The sequence below is a fragment of the Cajanus cajan genome, chromosome 4 (assembly GCF_000230855.2).
Source record: "Cajanus cajan strain Asha chromosome 4, NIPB_CcT2T_4, whole genome shotgun sequence".
In the NCBI taxonomy this organism is placed as follows: domain Eukaryota; kingdom Viridiplantae; phylum Streptophyta; class Magnoliopsida; order Fabales; family Fabaceae; genus Cajanus; species Cajanus cajan.
Genome location: NC_138520.1, coordinates 46,713,249 through 46,724,258, shown reverse-complemented (window position 1 = coordinate 46,724,258; position 11,010 = coordinate 46,713,249). Strand labels below are relative to the sequence as shown.

The 11,010-nt window shown below is 36.4% G+C and overlaps 1 non-coding gene and 1 pseudogene across 2 annotated transcripts; one reads left to right on the top strand and one right to left on the bottom strand.

The window, feature by feature from the left end:
• Nucleotides 1-1,434: 1,434 nt before the first annotated feature.
• Nucleotides 1,435-1,541, top strand: LOC145957641 (small nucleolar RNA R71). The gene has a single exon (XR_014433684.1). It is a non-coding gene; the product is annotated as a small nucleolar RNA R71 (small nucleolar RNA).
• Nucleotides 1,542-4,298: 2,757 nt separating this feature from the next.
• On the bottom strand, nt 4,299-10,164 carry LOC109792896 (NPL4-like protein B; annotated as a pseudogene). The gene is made up of 5 exons (XR_014433550.1): nt 10,037-10,164; nt 8,758-8,878; nt 8,479-8,616; nt 5,983-7,054; nt 4,299-5,681 (listed from the first exon to the last, which is right to left on the bottom strand). The product of XR_014433550.1 is annotated as an NPL4-like protein B (transcript).
• Nucleotides 10,165-11,010: the final 846 nt, after the last annotated feature.

Sequence of the window (11,010 nt, the reverse complement as noted above, 5' to 3'; positions counted from 1 at the left end):
TTACCTATCTTAACTGGAACATCTTCTAAAATTCCTATGGGATATTTTATAGATCTATCTGCTAACTGGATTGACATTGCTGTAGGCTTTAATTCTCCCATATCTAATTTCTTGCAAATTGATAAAGGCATTAAACTGATACTTGCCCCAAGGTCACATAAGGCTTTTTCAAACCTTAGATTTCCAATGAGACAAGGTATAGAGAAACTACCAGGATCCTTAAGTTTTTTGGGCAAATTATGATGGATCAATGTAACAGTCTCTCTATCATCCAATTTCCTTCGGTTAGCTAAAAGATCCTTAAGAAATTTAGCATATGTAGGCATCTGTTGTAGAGCTTCTACAAATGGAATGTTTACATACACTTGTTTGATCATATTTAAAAATTTTTCAAATTGTCTATCAAGTTTAGTCCTTGCTAACCTTTGAGGAAAAGGAATTGGAGGGTGATAAACAGTTTGAGGCTTTGATGAAGATACTTTTTCTTTTTCTAATCTCTCTTTTTCAGGTTTTTCAACCATAGGAGAAGCGTCTTCATCAATCTCAATATTATCATTTTGATTAGACACAGGTCTGTCTAATTTCTTCCCACTCCTTAAAGTAACAGCATTAACATTTTCAGCTGGGTTTGCAACTGTTTTACCTGGGAACTTACCTGGAGAATTGTTTGAACTAGGCATCAACTGTGCAATTTGATTTTCCAGCATCTTGTTGTGGAGAGTAATATTCTCAACCTTGACAGCAAGGTTTTGAATAGAATTTGCCATTGAATCATTGGTCTGTTTTTGATTAGTGACAAAATTCTCCATAAGGTTTTCTAATCTTGAAACACTTTGTTGAATTGAGGGTGTCTGTACTGGATTTCCTTCCCCATTAATGAAGTGATTGGACGGACGGAAATTAGGTTGCTGATTGCTAGTTCCTTGAACTGGGTTATTCTTCCAAGAAAAGTTAGGATGATTCTTCCAACCAGGGTTGTATGTGTTGGAATATGGATTACTCTTCTCTCTTCGAGGAGTGTCATAGAAATTATGAGAAGCTGCCACCTGTTCAGTAGTATCTTCTTTTTCTCCAGTAAAAATTGAGGTACAATCTACTGCAGTGTGCCCTTGTTCCCTACAAAGGTCACATACTTGATTTGTAGCCACTGAATTAACCTTAGCTTTTTCCATCTTGTCTAATCTTTGATTAAGAGTATCAAATTTTGCTAAGAGTAACTCAATATTGTTCACTTCATATCGCCCCGGAGTTCCTTTCCTTGCTGTGACTTCTCTTTCACTGTATTGGCTGTGATTTGAGGCTACATTTTCCAAAATAATCATGCAGTCATTAATAGGTTTCCCCATGAAAGATCCTCCAGCTGCTGAGTCTAATATCATGGTGCTTTGTTGGTCCAATCCTTCAAAGAAAAATTGGATGGTAAGCCAACGGTTGAAGCCATGTTGTGGGCATGCTTGAAGATATCCTTTGAACCGCTCCCATGCTTCATAAATAGTCTCTCCAGTGCCTTGTTGGAAATTAGTGATTTTCTTCCTCAATTCTTTAGTTTTAGAAGGAGGAAAGAATTTCTCTAGAAAAGCTCTTTCACATAATTCCCAAGTTGCTATCTTTTCTCTAGGCACTGTTCTTAGCCACACCTTTGCCTTATCTCTCAAGGTGAGTGAGAATAAGCGGAGTCGCATTCTATCAGAAACTTCATCATCAAATTGCTGGGTCTCACAGATTTCCAAGAACCCCTCTAAGTGGTCATTAGGATCTTCTGATGGTAGTCCTCCAAAGGTGTTCTGTTTGAGCATATTCACCAGAGAAGCTGGTACAGTAGCTCCAGTTTGCATCTCCCCTCCAGGTATCCCACGAGCTACGGGTGCAGAGTAATCCCGAAGCGGTAAATTATCTCGTTGTGCAGCCATGTCAAATTCTCTAGAAAGGTTTCTTTTCCTTCTCAGGAGAGTTCTTTCAATCTCAGGATCAAGTGGTGTTGGTTTCCCAAGACGTAGAGATCTCTTTTGCATTAACCCTAAGGCACTGCAAAAAAATAAAAGAAAGTGACCCGTGAAATCTGAATTGGAGAAGTAAACACTAAAAAAAAATTATTTATTTATTTAATTTTTTTTTTTTTTTTAAAAAAAAAATCGAATTAAAATAATTGTAATTTAAATCAAGAGACGTAGTCCCCGGCAACGGCGCCAAAAACTTGTTGTATGGAAAACCGCAAGTGTACGGTTGTCGTCAAGTAATAAATATCGAATCACAGGGACTACGTGTTTGACCTAGAATTACTAGTATTTTAATTTGAATTTTAAAACAGATAGAATGTTTGTTTTGAGATGATAAGATCAGATTCGCTGGTAAAAGAGATAGTAATGCAATTAATGAATAAGATAAAACTTTAAGATAAGATAAGGAGATTTCCGGGAATCTAGGGTTCGCACAAAGAGTTCCAACAATATTGAATTATTATTTTCATTAATTAATTCTATTCCATCTTGAAGGTAGTCTTAACCTAATTTAATCCTTGCACCTTCTCAGGCTACGAGGACGTGTTTAATTAAAATTAATCCCTACTCTCGTGGTAATTACGTTCAATTAAACCCATTAAGATCTTTGTTAATCTATTACTCCTCGAAAGCTTAAATCAACTCTCGTGATTTAACACTCAAGTCTGTTCCTTTAGGTTCCGATAATTAGGTTCTCCTCTCAGTTCATCCCTAATTATCTATGATTATGAAAATTAAGATTAATTGTTTATCATAATTATAATCAAGTTCTCCTCTCAGTTCATCCTTAATTAATGTTATTATGAAAACAATAATGTTAAAGTTCATATATAAAATATAAAAGAACAAATCAAGAATTGGAATAAAATTAAGAAACTGAATAATGCATTAATAAAGAGGTTCTCAGAGGCTAAGCCCTGATCCCAGAAAAAGGGAAACTACTCACAGGAGTTCATAGTAGTTCTCCAAGAAAAGAAGAATAAAAGAAAAGCAAACCTTAGAGTCGATGGCACAGGCGCCCAACCTTCTCTAAGTGTCAAAAACTAAAAAACTGTCTCCGAAAACAAAAGTCCTGTTCTAGGCTAACCTCATCTAATTTATAACCTAAAAGGGTAAAATGGTAAAACTACCAAGATAAAAATTACAAAAATAAAAATAAAACATAAAACTTAAAAAGCTGGGACGCGAAGTGAATCACGGCCGTGACTGAGAATCACGACCGTGATCTTCTCTGGAGCACATTCATTCACCAAATCGACGCGAAGTGAATCACGGGCGTGATTGAGAATCACGACCGTGATCTTCTCTGGAGCACATCTATGAAGGGTCAGTGGCGTTCACGGGTGTGATTGGGAGTCACGGCCGTGATTTTCTCTGGTGAATCACGGGCGTGATTTAGAATCACGGCCGTGATTTTCCCTGTAGCTCAGCATTTCCTCTTAAATTCTTAAATCTTGATCCTGCTCAGAGAAAACACAACACATACCAAGAAAAGCATAAAATAGGAAAATGATATAAAAATTTATTAAAAACATGAAAGATATGCATGATTATGCTATGAATTCTTGTGAATTAAAGTGCTAAAATACGAGTAAAATACACAACATCAATAACATCAAGAATAAAATCATAATTTCATGAATGTAAATACAATTAAAGGGATAGAGAAAAATGCACAATCAATTTATATCGATTCAGCCAGACCCACTTGTGACCTACATCCAATCCCTGTCAAAACCCAACTGAAGACATGACATCCAATTTAAAAATATCACCGATGTCGGAATGCTCGATGACTAGACTAAACCTTCGTTAGTGGTTTTGAAGAGTTAATGGAGTCGCCACTGATATTATTTTTAAAACAAAAAAAAAAGAAATAGTTTTTACAAAAGAGTTGGGTACAGGGGTCGATTACATGTGGGGAAGGTTTTAGGCACCCCACAAAGCCTAATATAAGTACTCTATGACGTATTCATTAACAAATTAAACTAGAGATTACTGCTTTTACCCCTTTATCAAGCATGTAATGATAAATTATCTACATGGTATCTATTTTAAACTACATTATTTAAAGCAATAAATAGAGAAAGGAATAGAGATTGAAACCTCCAAAGCAAGCTTTATAACAATAAAATGAAGGGGCTTTATAGCAACCTCCTCGCTTTACAGTAGCCTCACTTCCTCTCTGAAATTTAAATTAGAACTCTGAAATATTTGCCAAAGGGCTTAAAGATCTCTTAATCAGACACTGCATTTAGTTTATCTTACTTAGAGTGGTCTAAAGAGAGTAGGGGGAGAAAGAGAAAGCTATATGCAGCTTCGGGTGTCTCCATTCCCTTGGCAAAGGGTTTCTTATATAGCCATCTAGGAGGCAAAAACATAAAAAAGTTGTCCAATGTGGGACTTAATCCTTTGGATTTCTTAGAAGTGGGACAAAATCTACAAAAAAAAATCCTTTTTTAGTTGTAGTATGGGACTTCTAGAGAACTCGTTAATCGTTGGATCGTGTTGGTTCATTAGTAGTACCCTCTCAATATATTGGTCTTTAACTTCAACAATCAGATTGTTGAAATGTAGTCTGTAGCAAGAGATATGATTAGAACAAAACGCTATTCAATATAAAACTCCTCTTTTTTATCTGCAGTGTAGGGCTCCTAGAGACTTCTCTAACCGTTGGATCATATTGAAATTTTGATCATATCTTTTCAATACATTGATATTTAATCTCAATAGTTGAATCGTTAAAATTAGATTTGTAGCGAGAGATACAATTAGAACAAAAACACCATTTAACATGAAACTCTTCTCTTTATTTTTGGAAAGGGGGAACGATCATTCTAAAGAGAGAATGGTCGTTCTCACCCATTTTTGCAAGTGTAAATTTTTGTTTTGGAACGACCACACCCAATGACATTGATTATGGCCGTTCTCATGATCAGTAGGTCCGTTCTTAGTGTTCAAAAACTTGTTTTCTTGGTTTTTTGACTTCTTCACTACTACAAGACACGCTATCTATATCGGTTCTTTAACATCATCTACATCGGTTTTAGAACCGATGTAGAAGAGAGTGACGTAGTAAATGTATACAATTTTACAGCGATTTTAAAACTGATGTAGAATAGTCATAAATCTAAATCGGTTCTTATTATATCCGATGTAAATCTATATGCAATTCTACATTAGTTAATTGCATAACCGATGTAAATACATTCTCTCCAGGCATAGGACTAACATTACCAGCAAGCATACCATACAATTCAAAAGCCATCTACAGGAGCCATGATGAAAAGAACAACTACTTTATTGGACAACTTAGCACACATTATGAGTGATGTAACTTAACACACATTATGTTGCCATCTTAAGGAGTTGTATCAAGTATTGATATCACATCCATCACATCCATCGTCAGCTGAAATAAAACCAAGTCATTTCTAACTATATGATATCTAATTTGCAACATGTGCGATTGTAGTGTAACTTCAATATTCATATGTTTCTACCCCAACATACTACCATAAAATTAATAAATAAATAAATAAAAAAGAAAGAGAGGAGCCGTCCAAAATGATAGTTCACTCAAAAGCAACATTGTTTTACACAACAGCCATGAAATAACAACATACCTCGGTATCACTTTGAGTACCCAAGTCTCCTGGCCGTTTTATATAACCTGGATCTTTACTACATCGGATTGAAATAGCATCAATAAAGTAGCGTAGATTGAAAGTTTAGAATTAAACTCCAAGATTTTTTTGATATTTCAGGACAGATTGTCAAGTTTTAGTCCTAAGTCCTAACTCTTGGATCCAACTTGAGTTCCTAAAGAATTTTATTTGAGCATTCACATCATAACAATAGGAATGCATCAGTAGAAGGTATTCATTCAAATCATATAATATCACACAAATACGAGGAAAATACATATATGTATATTACCATATCACACAGAAAAATAGAAAGAATACATGACAAAGAAGATTACCTACTACACCTATAGAACATAATAAGGGCACCAAATACCAGAGAAAGTGTTGTCCACGACCAAAGTCCAACAATGGCAATAATCTTTTTAAGGTTAGGAGTTGGAATTAGTGAAAATATTCAGTCAAGGTTCATCATAGAAAAGGATAGCAAACTGGCATACAATTTTTAAAATGCCTGCAACAACACAGTTAACGAAGAGGATTGTGAGAAAGATTATAATACACAATACGATGGGAGCATAACCAATATCTGTCACCATCCCACAACAAAGTTTCCCTCTCCAGTAGTTGTTATGAGCCCGTTGTTGATTTGACTGCAAAAATATAACACTATAACTTAACTACAGGAGCCTTTATCTCCGTCTCGAACCAGCCTTCCTTAAACAACTTAACACACACATCACTCATTTGAAACGGTTCAAAATTCACATCGGCGACCATGTCCTCATTGACCTCAAGCTTGACCACCGCAGTAACCCACTCCTTCAAGCCACTCTTAGCAGGATACTCGACAGCCTGAAGCTAATGGTCTGCGTGAAAATGAAGCCAACTTTTTGCATTCCCAAGCTGACGGCAATAGCATCGACGAGCTTCTCCTCGTCGGAGGTCCTCGGAGCCCTACTGGGGAGGCTCATAGATGAAGTCGACCTCGACCTTGCCGTCATTGGAGACGGTGTTGTACATGAAGCCACCGCGCTTGATGGCGAAGGCGAGGGTGTCGATGACGTAGTGCTGGAAGGCATTGGCGCAATCGCGGTTGAAGGAGACGAGTTGGCAGTGGGGATTCTCTTGGCACGCGACACGCATCTGCTTGGCGAGTTGGCACATCTCCATGGTCATCTTGCGACTGAAGGAGCTGGCGAGGTTGAAGGTGGGGCCGAGGACGCGACGCTTGCCGTCGTAGGCGAGGAAGAGGATGGAGCCGTGGGCGAGGGGGAGGGCGGAGAGGGGCCCGACGGGGTTAGAGAGGTCAGAGAATCGGAGGAGATCTTGGGAGGATTTGGCGAGGAGGAGGTTCGGATTCTGATACGATGGCGCAGCGGAAGGGATGGAATGTGAAGGGACGAAACCCTAGAACAGAGACAGAGAATGTGTGAAGAAGCTAAAGGGCTTCCACGTGAGGTAATACTACATCAGTTATTTTGAAAACCGATGTAGATCTACTTATAAATATTTACAAATTTGCCACCGCGCATTTAAATCTACATTGGTCCAATTAAAAATGATGTAAAATGCTTAATAATTACATCGGTTTTTTACATAACCGATGTAAATTTGCTTTACATTCAACTCATATTTACGAATATGCCACCGCATCCAATTTTTACATCGTTTCTACCTAAACCGATGTAGAATTGACGATGTTGAACAGTAATTTTCTAGTAGTGCTTGGAGTGCCTTTTAGGGGTCCGTTGCCTCCGTTTGAAGTATCCTTGATTGTACATCTCCTATTGGGGACATTTCCTTTATTTTTGAAGCTTCCCACTTTCGAGTTCTCAACACAGCCAAAAATTAGTGTCTACAATTCCCAATCAACTCAATTGAGTTTTTTCACTGATCTTTAATATCAAAAGTTTTACAATCATAATACTACATGCATTACACTTCTACTCTATTAAAGAAACCATTTCTTGCACCCCAAGAAGCATTTACTTGTAGCACCCCACTACAAGATTTTTCTTTCTTAAGAAACCTACTTAAGAAAACAAATAACAAAAGTTAAGAAACAAATTCACTTGATGTACAAAACAAATCAGAGTAGGTGAATCAACCAAATTAACGTATCCTATCAATCCATGAATATGATGATCAATTTAAATCTTGAAATATTTCTTGAGGTTAATACAAAGGTTATTAAACCTCTTTTTGCAATGGAAAACGTTTTCCAGAGAGTGTTTCCAAAAAAAAATATATCACAAAGATCCAACTCTTTCTATTCAAAAGTGTCAAGATGATATGTATAAGTTTTTTGATAAAAATAATTGATTATTTAAAAGGATAATCGATTATTTTATTCTTAATAGATTTGAAAATCAGTAAAAAATAGTTTAATTGATTATTTTTCTCAATAATCGATTATTACAACAATTATTCCTCAAGTTATTGAAAAATAGAGTAAATAATCAATTATTTTAAGTGAAAACTTAATATCTCAATTTTTCATACTATTTCTCTTTACAAATTAATTTTAAAACTTATTTTCATCATCAATCATCATTTAGATAGAGATATAAGACTAAGTTACTTACCATGCACAAGGCTCACAAGCAACAAAGCTCTAAATACAAAACAAGATATAAATTGCACTCTTTTCTTTCGAAAGACTCAAAACATAAAACAAAATTCAAGTTACACTCTTTTCTTTCAAGAGACTTATTTGTAATCATCAAAACTAACAAAGATCATATCTTCATCTTGAGCTTGATCAATACATGTGTTAGAGTAGAACTCTCCTGCCTTGGGTCTAAATCATGGGCACCCTCCACAATACTTGCCAGGTGAAAGTACTCGGTGCCCACATCACTTCCTCCATTCTGTGCCATCAGTGTTATATCTGCAACTAGAGTATCCATATCAACACCAACTACAGCCACTAAGGAGACATCTGGTCGAGTGTTATCCGCAACAACAACCTGATTCACAATGCCACCAAAATTAGCAATAACCTTATATGTAGAACCATCATTGTTATTAGGAGCAACCACACCAACCGAACCCGCAATACCAACACCAACATGATTGACATTATTTTAATTATCGAGAAAAGCATCTACATCGTTCATCCCTATGTCATGACCAAATGCACTACCCACACCAGCAACCGATTCCGGGGCACGTACCTTGGCCCTAATCTTAGATGTCAGATCCTTGTTTTTTCCTACACAAATAGCATGTCTACAATGCACCATTGAATGGCCAACAATTTGACAGAACATGCAAAAAATAGGTAATGTGTCATATATAATGATGGAATCATGCCTAGGAAGGCAAGGGGAGACACATTGAAAGAGTCAAGAGGAATGGGCTAGACATGAAGGTTTGGGCCAGTCAAGGCCCAATGGGCCCAATGGGCTTGGAAGGCCCAAGTTGAGCTTCTCATGGGCCATAACTTGTTTTAGCTATTTTCTTTATGTCTTGTATATATCATATTAGTATAGGTTTCCTATATTTTGGGTCTTGTATTTTGGACCATCTAGGATAACATGTTAGGCTATAGGCTATAGGCTTATTGGGCCTAGTTTTGGGCTTCATGGGCCTTTGGGCTTTTGGTACCCAATATTGGGCTCATTTCAATTCTTGTAAATTTTCCTTTCCATTGTATTTGATTGGCCATTGTATTTAGGCCATTAGATTAGGAATTTGAGAGGAATAAGTATTAAGCATAGATCATAGAATGTTAATGACATTTAGGAGTAATTATAGTTTCATTTGAGTCACATGATTTGTGTCAAAGGTGGCTGCACATGTACACCTAAATGAATCCTAAATTACTTCTAAATGCAATTAGAATTCTAGAAAGGATGGCTGCACATGGCATGTGCAAGTGGACATCCAACTTTGAATTCAAATTTGAATTTGAATTCAAAATTGGTGCCATTTTGTGTGCACTTGATCATGGCACCAATTTCATTGATACGTGGCTTTAAATGCTAGCCTCACATGTTTGTAAGTCACTTTTGAATAATAGAGAATTTTTCTGAAAATTACTTCAGCCTCATTCTCTCTCAAAGGTCACCGAAACTCACTTAGAATTAGGAAAACTTACATCTTTTCCTACCCTTGAAAGTGAGCTTTCTTTTGGTTCTTGAGCTTGGATGCTTCCATCCTTAGCCTAGGAATCCTATTCATCTCAATCACTCTTCTTCATTGATCCATCATTCGGTGAAAATCTCAAGGAGAAGATCATTGTTTCCGGAGAAGGTCATAAGAAGCAAGAATCCTTTCATTGCTTCAACCTAACTCCATCATATAATGTCCTGAAAAAATGTGAATCCAATCCTCTCTACTAATATATGTTCCCTGAGTTCCATTTGTAAATCCACATCCACCAACACTCGAGCAAAGTCACCATGGGATTTGTTAACTATGGCATCATCAAGAGATAATAGAGAACCTATTCCTCTAGCAATGGCAAACAAAATCCGAAGTGCCAATATTCTTGAGGAAGACCATAAATTCATTGGGTATTCGAATTACGCACATTATTTGGATTGAAATCAAGAGACAAAGAAAAAAGCCGTAGCACCCCTAGTTTCAAATCCCAAGTCCCCCCAGCCAAAACCTTCCTCAAGTCTGCCTTCAATGAGATGAAAAATTCAAAATACCCCTTTTCCAATAGAGATCATCATCCATTGTGACAACTGCTTCCTCAAACTACATGCATAATCTTGAGCACAAATATTGAAATTTTGGCATAGTAGAACCTTAAAGTAAAACCAACTACCTATATGCAAATTATTTTTACAGCCTTCTAACTGTTGCACATTTATGATATTTCAAAAGAAAATTATATTAAATTATTTTTAATTAATTAAGGAAACCTTATTCAAAAATGACAGTTTTTCACATTTTAAATTCAAATTTGATTCTGTCATTAAAATCTTACTGTTACAAATCTGAATTAATTTTCTTTAATTTTTTGATTAATTTTCTTTAATTATTCGGATTTATTTTCCTTAATTATTCAAATTAATTTTCTTTAATTGTCGGATGCTTTACGTGATTTTTTTAGGGTTTCTGAGACTTTATAAATAGAGGCCGCCGGCACATTGTTAATTAGCATCCGAAATAAACCTTTCTCTCTAAGTTCTCATATTTTTCGATTGCTAGTTTTGCTTCTCAATTCCTTGAGATGACCCTGTTGTATCCTAGGGGGCTTGCGCATATCCCGCGGATAAGTCCTTAAGGTCAGTGCCATCACAAGCCTCAGGGGAATTTTACTAACGTTTTTTCGGTATTTCAGGTTGCTCATAGCTGCGTCTGCTATTTTTGTACAACAATCTTAAGGACTTATTGCTGATGGAGGA